The sequence below is a fragment of the Myotis davidii genome, unplaced genomic scaffold (genome assembly GCF_000327345.1).
Source record: "Myotis davidii unplaced genomic scaffold, ASM32734v1 scaffold473, whole genome shotgun sequence".
Classification (NCBI taxonomy): domain Eukaryota; kingdom Metazoa; phylum Chordata; class Mammalia; order Chiroptera; family Vespertilionidae; genus Myotis; species Myotis davidii.
Window position 1 is genome coordinate 2868595 of NW_006284843.1, and position 18346 is coordinate 2886940.

Consider the following 18346-nt stretch of genomic DNA (forward strand, 5'->3'; position numbering starts at 1 on the left):
GGGCAACTGGTGGTGAGGCCAGCCAGGGGGAGGGTCCATGAGCAGTTGGCCGGCCAGTTCCGCCCCCTGGTCAAACTCACAAACTCCTGGTCGAGGGGACAATTTGCATTTTAGCCTTTTATGATATAGGACTAGTTGCCTGGTGCATGAAATTCATGCATGGGGGGAGGGGGTTCCCTCAGCCCAGCCGGCACCCTCTCCAATCAGAGACCCCATGAGGGATGTCCAACTGCCTGTTTAGGCTCGATCACAGGGATCAAGCAGTTGGACATCCCTCTCGCAATCTGGGGCTGCTGGCTTCTAACCACTCACCTGCTTGCCCCCCTGCCTGATTGCCCCTAACTGTCCTCCCCTGCCAGCCTGATTAGGTTTTGATTGGTAGGTTTCTATGCCAGTCAGTGTCTAAAGCTCCGCCTCCTAGGCAGCCATTGGCTCCTCACAGTTCACCCAGATTAGGTTCTAATTGGTTGGTTTCTATGTCAGTCAGCGTCAAAAGCTCTGCCTCCTAGGCAGCCATTGGCTCCTCACAATTCACCCAGGTTTGGTTCTGATTGGTTGGTTTCTATGCCAGTCAGCATCTCTGGGCCTATCTCTGGGTCTGATCAAAGAGGCGGGGCTGATCACCAGCCCTCAAGAGGCCTGGAGAAAAACAGAGGTGTGGCTGCTGGTGAAGCCTGGGAGAGAAAGAGAGAGGCAACGGCTGATCAACAGCTGCCACTGAGGCTTCAGATCAAACCTTGCCTCTCTCCGGGCCTAATCCACAGTCCCCTAGGTAATCAGTGCCAGGTCGCTACCCTGCACCAGCTTCAGTCAGTGCTGGGTCACCACGGCAACCCAGGACTGACTTCCAGGGTTAGGTAGAGCCTTCTGTCCTTAGGGTCCCTGGCTCTTTATATATATAGATAGATTTTATCTGTAGCTAATCTTCTTTTGACTGGAATACTTGTTCTCAGGAAACAAACACACTGGAACTGTTCATCTTTAAACTTAGAGAACTAAAGGCAATATGAATCAGAACCCTGTATATTCCAACGTGAGACTATTACCTTTTAATAGAAACAATTGCACTTCTTACTATCATCACTGTAATTATTGCCCTAGGTTTGGCTTCAGACAATGTGTTAAACTTAAAGGATTTCTTAAAGGTTCTATCCTAACCCATCTTGGAACATGCTTTATATTCTTTATATTGAGAGTACAGTATCTAGTTGTTATCCCGTGTCAATTTTATATTGCAGTAATAATGTGACAGAAAATGCCAAAGAGCCTATTTCAATTCCAGATACAATGAAGGCCTAACAGCTCACAAACACAATTTAATGTAACTGAAGAGTATATTTAAGCTCTATTTTCCTACAAGCCATTTTCAATATTAATGACAGAGATGGTCAGCAAGAATCTACCACTATGGTATTTGTTTTATTGCCAGAGTGGTGTTTTCTTTCTGTTATTCTAAAACTTTATACAGAATGCTTATTAAAAGGTAGAATCAAATACCCCTGAATCATTTCAGCAACTATAGGTTTCATTACTCTGTCAGTAGAGAAAAGCTTTATAAAGACTCTACAGCTATTTTTCTTGTTGTTTTTTCTGACAACCTTAAGAGAATCTTCATTCTAGCGGTAACAGATTTTGACAAAACATTTGTACAAGCCATTATTATGAAAATGTCAGAAACTAAAAGCTCCGTGAACCTTAGGTTACATATAACTCAGTCTATATGTTAATTCAAGGTCTAGGATTCAAAACAAAAGTGATTTATATATCAAGTTTAAATGTTTATTTAAATCATATAAAACTTTCTGCACTGATAATATTTTAATTGAGGTTAGGGTGGGTGATATGCAAGCATCTATGTTTTTCCTGTTGCTATTAAACTCCATTAAAGAATTTTTATCTTTGTTGATAAAGTACAGTAGTTATTTTTACTGAAGAAGTTATTTTATTAAAGGGGTATGGTTAAAATTTTTAAATGTAGCACTCCTAACTTGAGTATACATTTCCTAATATTTATTTCTTAATTAAAAATTTAATTCCACAGAATGCCTATTGCAAATAAGATTTATCTGCTTATAAGAAAGTTGAAAAAATGATAACATCATGAAATAAGTGATATACATAAATGTAATATACACTTTCCTTTCCCTTCCAGTATTAGGATTTCCAAGTTTGTTTGATACGGAAAATAATGTACAAGCAGATATATTTGTTTCCTTTATACCTGTTTTCTCTCTCTCATCCTTCCTCCTTCCCATTTCAAACGGGTAGTCAAAGCTTTTTTTCTCCTTGCAAGGCAAAACAAACAAACAACAAACCTACTGAAGCTAAGCCTTGTAAAGGCTTTATAATATTTTAAATTTATTGTAGAGTCGATTTCAAGACATTGAGGCTGGTATGCGTAGGAGGGACAAGGTAAAGATAAAAAAACAAATAATTTAGAGACTGGGTGAGAGGAGGTAGAGGAAATGAGTGTATGCCAAGAGGAAGAGGAAGCAAAAGGAGGCCACCTCCCTTGCCCAACAGGAAACCACCATGCTGAGAGATGCAACATTTCCCCCTACCGCCTTCCTTTCCCAATATATTTACTAGTAGTGATTAAAATCAAGAGAATAGACTGGGTGAGAAGGTGCAAAAGGAATCTAAGTTTAGGTTAGTTGGCCAGGACACAAATTTGCTTAGCCCTTTCAATTCTGAATTTCTTGGACTTACTTTTCTCTACAGAGTGAATACATCATGAAATCTCATTGCCTGCGTGTGACAAAAACAGGCAGGACAATTTCACCTGCCAACTGGTGAGAGCAAAACATCTGATAATTTTACTGGGAGGCCTCCAATTAAGAAAATACCCAGATAAGTAACAAACACACTCATTCCTCTAGGACAGTGGTTCTCAACCTTGGCTGCACATTAGCATCACCTGGGAATCTTTTTAAAATCCTGATTTCTGGGCCTCATCCTCCGGAAATTCTGTTTCTTTGTTACTAATGTTGTGTCCTCACCCCATAACTAAGAAACAGAATTTCCGGAGGATGAGGCCCAGAAATCAGGATTTTAAAAAGATTCCCAGGTGATTCTAATGGCAGCCAAGGTTGAGAACCACTGCTCTAGGATCACATGCTCTAATTATCAACCATAAACTTGAAAAACCTTCAAAGGTTATTAAGAATTGTTGTTCGTTTAAATACAATAGGACAAAATAGGTAAAGTCCTCCATTTTTCTATGGTATAAATAGCAAACTTCTTTAAGCTCTGAGCTGATAGGTTCATGCTAGGTTGCATGTCTGATACCTTCAGTAGTTACATTGAATCCACTGTTAGAAACTACAAAATATGTCTTGTTAGCTTTATACACTGTTGTTATATTTTTTTCAGCACAGATTAAAAGAGATTTGAAGAAGTTTGCCACATTGCTACCAAATAAATTTTTATTTTGCCTAATATTAATTTTTAAATTTTGATTACTTGATAAAGAAACATGTATGACATAATAAAATGCAGTATTAAAACCACTGTAGCTTTGCCCGGCTGGTGTGGTTCAGTGGTTGAGCATCAACCTATGAACCAGGAAGTTATGGTTCGATTACCAGTTCGATTACCAGGGCACATGTCTAGGTTGTGGGCTTGATCCTCCGGTGTGGAGTGTGCAAGAGGCAGCTGATCAATGATTCTCTCTAATCATTGATATGTCTATGTCTCTCTCGCCCTTTCCCTTCTTCTCTGAAACAAATAAGAATATATTTCAAAAAGGAGAACACTGTAATTTTATAAAATCAATATTATTAATAAATATTTATTTCATCAAAAATCATATATTGGAAAAGTCAGAGATTGAGGTTTTCACAATATTTTATGTTTGCACATTTTTTCGGCAATGCTTAAATGGATTATGTAAGGATATATATTGCATCAATACATGGAATGGAATATGCAGATGAATTACTATTTCTATGGGAAAGCTTACAATTTATTTGATATATGCAGGCTTATATTTACATTTTAAAATTATAATTTAAAATATGCAGATTTTTGAGGATAAGTTATGCCTATTAATCAATTATAACTACCTTATAGAAGGTTTGGTGATTTTAGAGAGTATATAGGATCTGCATTTTATAAATCAACTATTGATTTATGGAAGCATCAAAGAGAAACTTGTGAAAAGTCTGATAGAAAAATAAAGGAAATGCCAAGGTACTCCCAACGTGTCCTCATAAAAATACATTTTCTTCATTGTACATTCTGCTTTATTAAAAGAGATGTGAAATTTTCTATCTTAAATAAATCATAAAAACTGCATCCCTGTCACACAAATCAAGTGAATAGGTACTCTGTCCGCCCAGTTCCTGCACTAGAGCACCAGTCAGTCGTTTTCTTCTATTGCTTAGTTAATATGGACTTTTACATTCTTTCGGGCGAAGCGGTGCTCTGTTGGTAAAGCTCCCTCATACAGGACAGATGACATCAGAGCTTCGATGATGGTTGACAGCCATGTAGTGGAGAGAAAGGATGACTCTGCAACTGGCACCAGGTTGCCTTGAATAGATCACTACCCGAGACAAAGCTGGGTCTTCCCATTCTGCAATTGATGTTGGTATTGCTGAAGGTCAATGCTGTAAGATTTCCCCCCGCCCAGGCAGGAAGTAAAACACACATCTCCTTCAAACCAAAGTCTGCATATATATGTTTGTCTGCAGTTAGCAAAAAATCTAACATGACAGTGGTAGAACAGGTAGAAAATAGAAGTTTCTGTCTCACAGAAAGTAAACCTAGGAGTGCACAGTCTGGCTAGGACACTCCATGGTCATCTGGGTCCAGGCTGCAGTTGCCAACCTTAGCCCACAGCTTGCATCTCATCACTCAAGATGAATACTGAAGTCCCAGCCATCACATTTGCACTTTAATCAGTATAGGAAAGAAAAGGCATTAAAGGGCTCATTGCCTCCATTTAAGGATATTTGCAGAAATTGTGCTTATATTACTTAGTCACATAACCACTATTAGCTACAGGAAATAAATATGCTCAACTGAAATTTAAAAGGTATATTGCTAAGGTGAAAGTGATTATTAGAGATGGTGAGTCTATAATCTTTGATAGGGCAAAGGAAAAAAATAATAGCATATGAAGATATGTATTCAAAGATAGTTGTTGTAGCTTTGTTTATAGTGTGGGGGGGGGAGACAATAAATGTTCATTAATGAAAACTATTAAATAACTTGGGGGACATTTACATCATGTCATACTATGAAGTCATAGAAATGTATTAATTAAAGGTACACAGATGCCTTAGAAGTATTTCTACAAATTATTGCTAAGTATGAAAACAATTGAGAATGAAACACCTGAACTATAGTCAGTATTATCTTGTGGTAATGATCAAAGCATTCATGATTCGAAAGGCACTCTGAAGCCTGTGGAGTGCCAAAAATTTCAAAGTATCTTTATGGATTAGCCATTATATAAAATTACAGGTACTAGATTGACACATTCAATAGATATTCCAACTTTTTTAGTATGTCTCCTGTCCTACACAGACTGGGAATCTAAATATTATATTTCCCAGACTCTGACATATCTGGAATTCTGAATCTGATTTGGGATCACCTATCAAGTGCATTCCTAGAAAACTAGAATTCAGACATAAGTTAAGTGAGAAGAGAAACAGCGAGTGAGATGCATTGTGTGAATCATGGCAGAGTCAGCAATGTCCTAGAGTAGGCAGGTGAGCATTTGGTCTCTACTCAACATGTAGCATGCTTGTTGTCACAGGAGCAGAAACTCCTTTGACTGCCCCAGTCTTTGATGTTACCTAATAAATAGTTTGCACATCCTTAGGCAGAAGTCAATTTTATCAACTAGTCTAATTTTTCTTTAAGCAATCCAATAGTCTGCAATACATATTTATACTTAAAGTAGCAAGAGGACATTTTGTTCTTAGAAAGTGAACCCTATCCAATATTGCACTTTTGCTATTTTAATATAAAAAGATTGGAAGCCATTTTTGTACTCCTAGAATATCCTTAAAATATGAATATGCCTGCTAAATATACATCTTTAAGATTTATAATTTTGCTAACATGACTGAATCAGATCAAGGCATGGTAGATTGGAAACTATGCAACAAGAACCTAATCTCTGTAAAACTACAATAGTTTGTTATCTGCTGGACTGATTTCCTAGTCTCTCCCTCTTATTTTCTTACCTTTAGCAATAAAAAGTGTATTAGATCTCATCCCTTCCTCCAATCCCTTTTATTAGTCAAGTACATATTTATTAAAATCTTGTGAAATCTAGCAAGATTTTCTTATCTAAGGGGAAAATACACAGATCCAAAATGCTGTCTGACTTATGTTCCATTTCTCTATCCAGGCATTTAGCCCATGGCAACCTTGTCACAGGAATAATAAAACATATTATTCACATTTATTAGTATACTAGTGCATACAATTCATGTACTCAGGGGTTGGGGAGGGAGTGTCCCTCAGCCCGGCCTGCACCCACTCGCAGTCCAGTAGTCCTCGGGGGATGTCCTACTGACAGCTTCGGCCAGGGGTGGGCAAACTTTTTCACTCGAGGGCCACAATGGGTTCTTAAACTGGACCCGAGGGCTGGAACAAAAGCATGGATGGAGTGTTTGTGTGAACTAATATAAATTCAAAGCAAACATCATTACATAAAAGGGTACAGTCTTTTTTTTGTTTTAGTTTTATTCATTTCAAATGGGCCAGATCCAGCTCGCGGGCCGTAGTTTGCCCATGGCTGGCTTAGGCCCACGAGGAGTGGGCATAAGCCATCAGTCAAGGTGGAAGAGGCTTCCACCACCACTGCTGCACTTACCAGCCATGAGCCTGGCTTCTGGCTGAGCAGTGCTCCCCCTGTGGGAGTCCATTGACCACCAGGGGTCAGCTCCTGCATTGAGTGTCTGCCCTCTAGTGTGCATCATAGCAGCCAGTCATTCCACCATTCGGTCATTTTGCATATTAGCCTTTTATTATATAGGGTAATAATGAGCTCTTGAGAAAAAAATGACTTTCCACCAAAATAGAGACTACAGACAACTGAGGGCCAGACCAGTTCAATTAAAGTTAGAAAAAATATTTTTAATCCTCACCTGAGGGTAATTGATTTTAGAGAGAGGCAGGGAGAGAGAGAGAAACTTCAATGTGAGAGAGAAACATGTACCAGTTGCCTCCCATCCATGCCCCAATGGGGGATCAAACCTTCAACCTTTTGGTATACAGGACACTAACTAATTGAACCACCCGGCTAGGGCAAAGTTAGAAATATGTTTTAATAGCACATCTTTTCATCAACTGAAGAATTATTAATGTATAAACTGGCAGTTGTGTAGCTGATGAAGAGCATGACATTGAGCTTGAGAAGCATAGTCCACAGCATCTGTTTATGAGTTGTCCCATGTCTGTAATTTTCTGCCATGTATCTGTTTACATCATGAGGAGAAGAAATATGGGAGGAAGGCAGGGCTGGAAAGACAAAAAAGAGTTAACCTGTATGCTATCAAACCACTGGACAAGTCTGGGTTCTCTTATAAATACTGGATTCAAAATCATTGCCAGTGAAGGTCATTCAGTTTAACTAGAATAAAACACAATAGCAATGTCATTTTCTTAATCTCCCGTATGACTTTCCTTCCATGCATTACATTTCTATCCCTCATTTCTTTTGTCTCATTTCATGTCTTCTATTATAGGGGCTTTAATATGCTTACCACCCAATCTTTTATTAGCCTTGCTTCAAAACGCTTACTGTAGGTAATTAGCTTTAGTGTGTCGGAGCCTGTGTTATCGCTGCCTGTTCTGTTCACAGCAGAGTCTTTTATGCGTTCTCCTCTTCATTGAGAATGTAAAAGAGTCAGGACAGAATCAGTGTCTGCTGAGAACTGTGTGGTTTAGTTTTTTCATAATTTCAAGCAGCTAATTGCTCTGCTTCATTTTCTTGATTAAAAAGCACAAATCCAGTGGCAGAAACACTGTTTAATTAAAAAATAACAAGTCAATGTATCATTAATGAGGGGAAGGGGCTGTCATGTAACTGAATCAAATACAAAACCAAATATGAAGCAACCACAAGAATGTGCAATATAAAATATTCTTAGTTAGCTTTTAGGGCTGTATTTATCCAGCTCATTGATTTTGCCTATACCAATACCAAATAAAATAACAGTTATAATAATAACAACAGATAAATATGTCAACATTGTTTTTCACCCAAGAAAAAAGACAGCATTTTGTCATAAAATTTGAAAAGCAGTGGTCCAAAGGGATCATGTGAAAATCCTGGAATGTTTGTACACTGACTCAATCACCCCTCCCAAATATGCAAAAGACAGAAACTGTGGTTAGAAAACCCCGAGACTATTCGTAGCATCACAGACTCAGAACATGACACATTGAGGGCTGGAAAGACACAGTGAGGGATGGAGCTTACATGCAAAAGAGGTTATGAAGGAAACCATCACATTGGAATTTCAGTTGAAGCAGGAAAAGTTCCAGGAGACAGCACTGTCCATAATGTCCCTTCAGGCTGAGGGAAAAGTGGAGGGAGGAAATCACCATAGATCTGTCTAGAGCAGCGGTTCTCAACCTGTGGGTCACGACCCCTTTGGGGGTCAAATGACCCTTTCACAGGGGTCGCCTAAGACCATCCTGCATATCAAATATTTACATTATGATTCATGACAGTAGCAACATTACAGTTATGAAGTAGCGACGAAAATAATTTTATGGTTGGGTCACAACATGAGGAATTCTATTTAAAGGGCCAGAAGGTTGAGAACCACTGGTCTAGAGAATTGTTCTAAGCAAATAGATAACACAAGAGTCTGTGAGGGAGCAGAGTACTCAGGTGCGAGTGGAGGGCTATGCCCAAGAGCCTAGGGTCACTTGTCATGAAGCCACAGAAATCCTCCTTGCTCTTCCCTCTGCTGAATATGGGAGTGCTACGGGAGTGGCTCCCAGGAAACACCATCTGATGATGTAGACAGAACCATCACAGCTTTGGGCTTCAAAGGTAAATTGCAGAATTTCCACAACAAGAAACTAAAACATAGTTCAGGCCTGGTGGGTAGAACTCTTTCACACAAACTCAAAAAAGAGGATCAAACCAGGCCTCCAACAAAGGATGCACTCTGCCTGCTGAATGCCCCCAGCCCTATGCCCAGCCCTGACAGATCAGGAAAGTAGACATGAAGTGATCCTCACTTCACACTCCAACTCAGAGTGAAGGAGGAAGGAATCGTGTGCATATAAGAAGTCATGCACTTTACATGAAATCCTACTGGGGCCTCCCTTGACACATATTTAAATCCAATTACTTAAGCCTGTTTGGCATGGACCGAATCCCCCCCCCCGCCAAATGTATGTTAAAGCCCTAAACCCCAGTACTTTAGAATGTGATTGTATTTGGAAATAGGGGGTCTTAACTAAAGTTAAATGTTAGGGTCCTAATACAATATGACAGGTGTCCTTACAAGAAGAAACACCTGGGGGAGGGTGTGCACAGAGAAAGAGCCATGTTATATGTATGCCCATAGTATTACTTATTTTTTAATATTTATTGCAATCTTATCATGAAGATACATTTTATCTGTTTTAATAAGCAGACTAATATCACACATATTAAAGTTAATAAGAATGAATTTCTGAATCCAAGTTGGCACATGTGTTGAGGTAATAAGAAAAAATTGCTTAAACTAAGTAAATATTTAAATTTATTGAGGTAACATTAATAACATTATATGTTTCAGGTGTATGACTCTGTAATATATCATGTTTATTTCATTGTGTGTCTCCTTCCATCACCATGTATTTGACTCCTTTTACCGTCTTCATCCTCCCTCCACGGCTTTTCCCCTCTAGTAACCACCGTACTGAATGAACCTTTTAAAATAGCTTCAGTACTTTTAAACACCAAAACAAATGACTCTTTATACACGGCTAAGAGTATACTAATATGCCTACTGTGTCCTCAGGTCCCCGTGGGACACTCAACTTTAAAACAACTAAGGAGCCTCAACTACAAATCAGATACAGGAGCTGAGGGGTTATTCTTTAGGCAGACATTTTAGTACATACAGCCCGTTCTCTCATTACCTTTAGCATGGAATGATGAAATGAGCACTGGACTGAGAGTCAGGAGACCATTAGCTGTGTGACTTTAGGAAAATCATTTGTCCTCCTAAGGCCTCATTTGAAAAATTGGGATGTTGAACAAGGCCAATTTTAATGCCCATTCCAGGTTTCTGTTTTAATAAACTATGTCTCCTCTCTTATTATTTTTTCTCTGACATGTGAAATCTTATAAAATTGTATAATTATCTCTTCTTTCAGAATTATCTATCATCAATCTCTATGTAATCGCCAGTTTACACCAAGGCATTTAAATCATTACTTTTGATTGCTAATAAAGTGGCATAAATGGAAATTAAATAAGAAAATATGAATAATATACTACACCTAATGTTTTTAATATCTGAAATATGACCTAATTTTTTGTTTTGCATCATATATACAGCATCCTTATCTACTTTTGTAGCTATGTGAATAAAACTTTCCCTTATGACTCACGTCCTTGTCATCTTCCTCTTGTAATTAGAGTTAGTTGATAATATAAATGATGCAAGTCTATAAAGTTTACTATGACTCATGACTATAATTATTATGATTCTTTTCTGACAAAATTTTAAACAGTCTTAGGAAATTATTACAATTGCTGAATTTCTTTAGACTTAAGGAATATGAAAACTTGAAGTGCTTCTTAAATTCTGGTTTATTCCTGTAGGTAGATCAACATCTAGGCTCCCAAATTTACAATGTGTAGGAGTATGTATGTGTATATATAATACATATGTATATATTCTATTCATGTGTATATACATATATATCCACAACATAATTTCTATAATCTGTATACATATCTGTGTTGGTTGGTGAAGATATTTGAGATAATTGATTTAATCTAATATATATTTTCTTATGTAGAAATATTTACCTTCACATAGGAAAAGGACTGCTGTTTTATCATATAATTCTGGTATATCATGTTTATTACATCTTCTTATATTGTAGTACATATTTCCCTGAGATTCTCTTAGAGGTAATGGTAACACATTATTTGCCAAGAAGCTTTGGTAATTTGAAGAGCATTTGTTACAAAGCCCTTAAATTAACAAAAAAAAATTTCAGTTGTATTACAGGTATAATAAAATTCTAATGAGTTCTCTTTTACTACTTAACTATATTGAAAGAAATAGCATCTGGGTAAAACTGATATGTACTTTAATCTACATTCAAAGGCAAAATCATAATTGTGATTTAATCAATGATTGAATAATAAATGCTATATCCTATGGTGTATCAGATGAGATAAACAGGCATTTGTTAATATATGGACTGTGCTAAGTAAGAATAATAATTGGCCACTTCCTTCCAGGAATTTAAAATATAATTGAGGAAAACAATAACACTGAAAGTTAAATAACATTGTACAACTATAACAAAAATGATGTTACAAAAGAGTACATGAGTAACTGCCGAATAAATTACTCAACAATAAGTGTGTGCAGGGCATGAAGGAGTGTCCATGCTGATGGGCACAGTCTAGGCTAGGGCTGCTTTATGGGCAAGGTAGGGCCTGGAGGAGGGAGTAGGCACCTGACACCTCCACTGGAGGGTGAATGAAGGCCATCCAGAAACACATGAACTTTGTTCTTTCCCAGAGTTAACATTATAGAGACATGTTACCTTTGTGTTTTGTTTTTGGGACTGAAACCTGCAAAGCAGAGACTAAAACATTGAATTCTGTTTCACCAAAGAAAGCATAATTGTTTGCTCACAAGTAATTGCAATCAGTATTACAGATTATTGCCAAATGTCCCAATTCTCCTGCAAAGGTCAGCAAGCGAAATAAGAACCAACTATGTATAATTTTTAATGAACAGTTCAGAAACATCATTATATTTTAATATTTATTCTTTTATTTACTCTCTTAGTGAATATTTATTGAAAAACAAAACAAAACACTATTCTTCCTTTGAGGACTTACCTTCTAAGGTGGAAGATATGAATTTAAAAAAAGTTTTATAATGTCTGGGAAATATATAACATCTATCAGTAATAAAAAATAAGACCCACTAAAGCAATAGAGGGTGAAGGAGAGGGAAGCTATTATAGATGCTGTGGTCTCTGTGAGGATGCAGCACTGAAGAAATCTCAGCTCTTGGTAAATTTAGGTAATAAAATCCTCGGTAAAATTCTCTTTAAACCATGTAATTTTCACAAGGGGGTTCAGGATGAAGCCTGTAGTAATCTGGTTAAGGGGTGCTCCTGAGTGTGCTTCCATAGATCTCAGTTTCAGCATGTTTAAATGTGACAGAGATTTACATCCCCAACATAACAACCAACAGTAAATACGTCCCCACAATATGTCATGTTCCTGCCACCAGTGTCAGCGAGGACGTTCTCTGTATAAATATAACAGAAAAAGATAAAGTTAGAATAAAAAAGGATGAAAAAAGTAAAAATCATGGACAAGACAGATAAAAGGGGGGGAGGGATAAAACAAAAAGAGAAAAGGATAAGAAAGGAAGAGGAATAAGAAGGGAAAAAAGATATTCCCTTTATTAACTCCGAGTTTGTACCCATTAGGATTCCAGTACTTTGTCATATTTTATGTCAATCATTTCTATATGCATCACTGCAATCTGTCACTCATAGGAATCAATGAAAACGTTTTGGCCTGGAGCTACATTTTCTTAACTCTCCTCACAAAATGGATGAGATCAAAGGGAGATATCTTTCTCTCCCTTCTTCCCTCCCTTTTTTCTTTCTCTCCCTCCTTGCCTTCTTTCCTTTCTTCCTTCTTTTGTTCTTTTATTTTCTTCCTTTTGCTCTTTATAGTAATGGCAGATACAGTTCTCCTGACTTTCAAACCTAGTGTTTTCCCACACTGCCTTTTAACAAAAAGAGTAGTATCATCCATCACATAAATCCTAAGTAATCTACTTCTTTATTTCCTCATGAATTAACTAATTTGACCAACATATATTGATGAGGTACCAGGCACTGTTTTAATATTAGGAACACAGAGATATTCAAGATTTTTTAAAAATTATTTATTTTTAGGGAGAGGGGAAGGGAGAAGGAGAGAAAGAGAGAAACACTGATGTGTGAGAGTAAAATAGCAATCAGCTGCCTCCTACACACTCCCTACCAAGGAATGAGCGTGAAACCCAAGAATTGAACCAGTAGCTTTTCGTGCACAGAATGACACCCAATCAACTAAACCACATCAGCCAAGGCATCAAGATATTTCATATAACTATCAGCTGCCTCCGATATACTCCTTACCAAGGAATGAGTGTGAAACCCAAGAATTGAACCAGGTAGCTTTTGGTGCACAGGATGACACCCAATCAACTAAGCCACATCAGCCAAGGCATCAAGGTATTTCATATTTATCCTTAAAGAACCCATAGTCCCAGAATAGATATGGGTACTAACAGATATGTGCAAGGTGCATTTTGGAAGCACTAAGGAAGGACACTTAAAACAAGCCAAAGTTTAGGGAGGAAAGGAGTGACTGGAGAATATGCTGTCAAAGGTGAGTCCTAAAGGAGTAAGTAAGGGAGATGGAACTTCAGATAAAGCATAGAGGTGAGGACTGCCTCCTATGTGGAGAAATGCATGATGTCTAGGGTAAAAAGTGGTAAGGAGTGAAGTTGGAAAGGAGTGAAATATTTGTTTAAAATAATATTCAAAGGAGTTGTACAGGCAAGAGAATCAATTACATGCCCCAAAACAGTAAATGATGACAGTGTAAATTACAATTGAAGTACAACACATAGATTACAGAGAATAGATTTCAGAAATATGTTGGATGTAGAATCATCAGAGTTTGGTGTCTGACTGAGGATGGGGCTGAATGGAAGAGTTAGGGTGACTACCACGTGTCTTAGTTTGGCTTTTAGAAATTGAGATTAGAATCACAGAAAAAAAAAAGAGGGGGAAAAAAAGGATGTTTAGTTTTAAACATACTGAGAGTAAGAGCCTCAGAGAAGAGTTCAGAGAAGAATCTGGAAACTGGCTTAGAGCTAAAGGCCTTAATATCATTAGCATATAAGTAGCAACTGAAACCTTGAGAATAGTTAAAATTAAGGAAATAAAGGATGTAGAGAGAGTATAGAAGCCCAGGGATTTTGTTTATTCATAACTAAACTGTACCAGATGCTAGGAATATTTTTAAATGAGTGAAATTTGATTAACTCTATTGAAGAAAGTGATTCCTCCAGATGTTAGGAGGTGATAAGTGAGATTTGGAAGGATGACAATATTTAAGGGATAGCAGAAAAGAGCTCATGAAAAATACTTTGGAGAGAAAGAACAGTACCAAAACCCAAATGAACAACAACTTTGAAGAGGAGAGTGATCAGACAGGGACAAATTATAGCCAAAAGTTTCAATAAGACAAGAACTTATACCACAGAATTATTAGCCATCTGCTAAGAACAGAACTGGTGAATTTAAAATTAAAAACAAAGATCATAATATATGATAGTGCATACACACTAGAAGTTAAACGAGAAGAGTGATATGGGATCAAGGAAGGAATGTGTATATATGTTTTAGATGGGAGGAAATTTTTCTAATTATTGAATGGCAGTGAATGGCAATAAATATTCCAACTTGTTTCCATTCCAGTTCTTTAAATTTAATGTCTGGTTTAAGAACAATTTCTGCCCTGAGATAACTTATAGTGTTGGGCAAAAGTAGTTTTACATTTGTTTGTAAGGGAAAAGACATGCAGGTTATCTTACCTAATAATAGACAAACATGTAAATTGACCATACCTTCACTACGCCAACCAGCCAATCAAAGGAGTATGCAAATTAACCTAAAAAAGATGGTGGTTAATTTGCATAAGTAGGCTCCAAGAGGTGGGGCGAAGCCTCATGACCCTGGGGCCGGCAGAGCAGCGAAAGCCTCACAGCTCCTGGGCCGGTTCCAGCTGGACCCTGGCCAGAGTGAAGGCCTGGGTGCCGGGTGCCATAGGAAAACTGGTGCCAGTAGCCAGGGAAATGGAACGCCTATTGCACGAATCTCTTCATGCAACAGGCCTCTAGTGATTATTATAATAGCTTTATTATCTCAAAAGAATATTACAACTGTGGACCTACTTTTGCACATCCCTGTATATGTACAGATTAGACAAATACATACAGTCTCATAAACCTTTAAGTATTCTCTCTCCAGTAATTTTTAAATTAAAATAGGTACATGTGTAATTATTACATTTATTGATAAGTGATTACCAAGCATATACTAAGTGTAAGACAGTATGCTAGGTCCTGGGGAGAAATAAAGACATCCAGCACATTTCCTATTCTGAAGGGATTGTCAGTTTAGCTTATATCTTTTATGAAGTTTTGTTTCATTAATTTTGAAGGAAACTATATTACTAAAAAATAATAGTCTATGTATAGACTATCAATTTTAAATTGTTTCCCATTGGTAGAAACAGAACATTAATTAATCTTTTCTAAACTATTATTCTATAATTATGCCTAGATTATAATAAAGAATTTCCTCAAACTAGTACAGCATTTTAATAGATGTGCTAGTAAAACTTTATGCCAGCAACATAAAAATGTATTATGTGGTTATTATGATATTTCATGTTGATTATGAGGTTCTGACTATTGTTAATGAACAAAATTTAACCAAGTAAATTTGAAGGTCTACTTGGTTTTATTAAGCGATTCATGTATCTGTCAGCATCCCATCTGACATGTACAAGGAGCTTGTGAGGGACTGTTCAAAATGTAAGGTTTTATAGGAAAGAATATAAGGTAAGGGAGGTGTCAACCAATAAAAGAAAGGATTATTTTTAGACAAGGAGAACTTCTTCGGCAGGAAAAGGACAGGAGAGTTTTTATCACGCAGGTTGCATTTTTCTCTTTTGGGGCGTTTGGGGATGGAGAGAGAGGGCCCATTTTACATTTGTGGTGTCAACCAGAAAATTCCAGACTGGTTGATTAAAATCATATTTCTGGGAGAGGTTGAAACTACAATTAAGTCAGGTATTAAATTGAGGTTTGGTATCAAGTGCTTTCAGCACAAGTGACACCATTTTGGTCCTGTGGTTTTTCTCTTTAATACTATAAAGAAAACAAACATCATTACTATTCCCTACTACTAGAATAATATCCAAAGAAATATTAATAACTAGCAATGAATGGGTTTCTAAAAATATACTTTTTAAATGGCCTGTTAAGTCAAAACAGTGTCATGCCTATACTAAGCAATTAATAAAATATGAATAAATAAATTAATATACAACATCTACTAATATGACCAGTGTTAGAATGCATTAATCTTCAAGTTTTAGGGCATAAAAACTTATCACTAAGGTCACATTATTAATTCATAACCACAAAAACTCATTTTTATCTACCTGTGTTTAAAGGGCTTTGTCCTGAGAACTGCAGAATTCTCTGCAGAGCACTGACATTTCTCAGGAATGCACTTAAAAAGGGGTTGGGGTCATCCAGGCCTGTGCCCTTAAGCTGATAGGGGCATGCTAGAGTTTGGTCAAGTCTCTACGTGTAGGGGTTTGGAAAGACTCCCAGTTCCTACAGAAAGATAAGGGCCTCCCTGCAGTAGTTGCCCTCCTTCACCTTGTGCCCACTGCCCCCTGTCGTAAAGATAGGAGTGTGTTTTTCCTCAGGATGAGCACAAATGAACAAATCCAGGTGGCCTAGTCCCATGGACCAGCCGCCCTCAAAACCCTTCAAAGCTTTTCTTGTAGCATCCCCAGCCTCGTCTCCTGCCTTTTGCTTGGGGGTTTGAATTCAGTTCATGTTAGGCTCTTCTCCCAGTTGCAATAGTCATTGAATGAAACCTGTCCTTACCACTTCCGTGTCTGCTGGTGTTTATCTTTGACAGACCCTTCTACTAGAAATCTTACACTCCCCCCCACCCCCTCTTCTTTACCCACCTCCCTGCACAGGTGTTCTGAGGTCCTCAGTCTTTGTCTTTCTACATGGCATTTTCCATACATAGTTTATTTTGACTACATTGTCTATCCTATGGACATTTTTAATATCCAGATCAAGGAAGCTACAATTAAGAATTTTTGGCCATGAAGGTGGAAAGTGTGAGTAATGAAATAATTTAAGCATTTTTCTTGACATTTAAAAGAAAAGCATTCAGTAAGGCAAACACGAAACATTTTCTCCCTATCCCTGATCCTCACACCTCTGAGTGATCAGCATCCTCTTCCTCACAGATGCTCTGCAAAATGGCTCCAACACACTTTCCTCTCTCCTTAAGGCAAGGGCAATTTACGACCAAACATTTCTCCATTTGTTTCTCAGGGCCATGTATGATTTGACACTTTTGATACTATTGGATACTTTCCGCTCTTTTTTGATGAGCACACAGAAAAAGTGCATCTGGGGAAGAGCTTGGGTAAAGTTCCCAGGATGGCAGCCAGGTCTGTCCATCTTACCTCTCCATATTTCCAACACATCTAGACATTCTTCTTCTGTTTCCTGGCACCTAAACACAGTTCCATCCACACTGGTTCCCGGGCAAAGCCTTCACTTTCTTTGCATGGCTCCTCTGTCTTTTGCTTTTTTCTAATTTTTAAGTCAAAATTCTCCCTATTCAGAGTCATTTAGATTTCATTTTCCTTGTTAGACCAGGCAAACTTCCATCAGAATGAAATAGGTAAAATTTTGTCCTTCTTAGCCCCATTACATTTTTATTTCTTAGTGCCTGATTTCATTCAGTTTTATTTTCCAGTCTCGTCCTTTATGATAAGTAGGGATTGTGTCAAAGAGGTCGATAGACAGTAGTAAAAGAATATTATATCAATGTAGAAGAATGACAGAAACATGAGTAGCAATTAATATTAATATTAAAGATAAACTAAGAAAAGTTTTTCAAGTATCTCCTAAGATTATCTTTATTTTCATTTCAATTCATTTTTCCATATAGCTAATTATGAAAATAGTCACCAGAGGATACTTTTCCATTGATTTTTAGAGAGACTGGAAGAGAGAGGGAAAGACAAAGAAATATCAATGTAAGAGAAACACATCGATGGTTGCCTCCTGCATGCACCCTGACGAGGGCCTGGGCTGGGGATTGAACTTGCAACTGAGGTACATGCCCTTAACCAGAATCAAACCTGGGACCCTTTGGTCTGCAAGCTCTATCCACTGAGCCATACCGGCTAGGGCTATACATTTTTAGATGTAAAACAATAGAAATACATAATTTTAAATTCTCCATAAGAGACTACGAAGTACAGAAAAGAATAAGATGC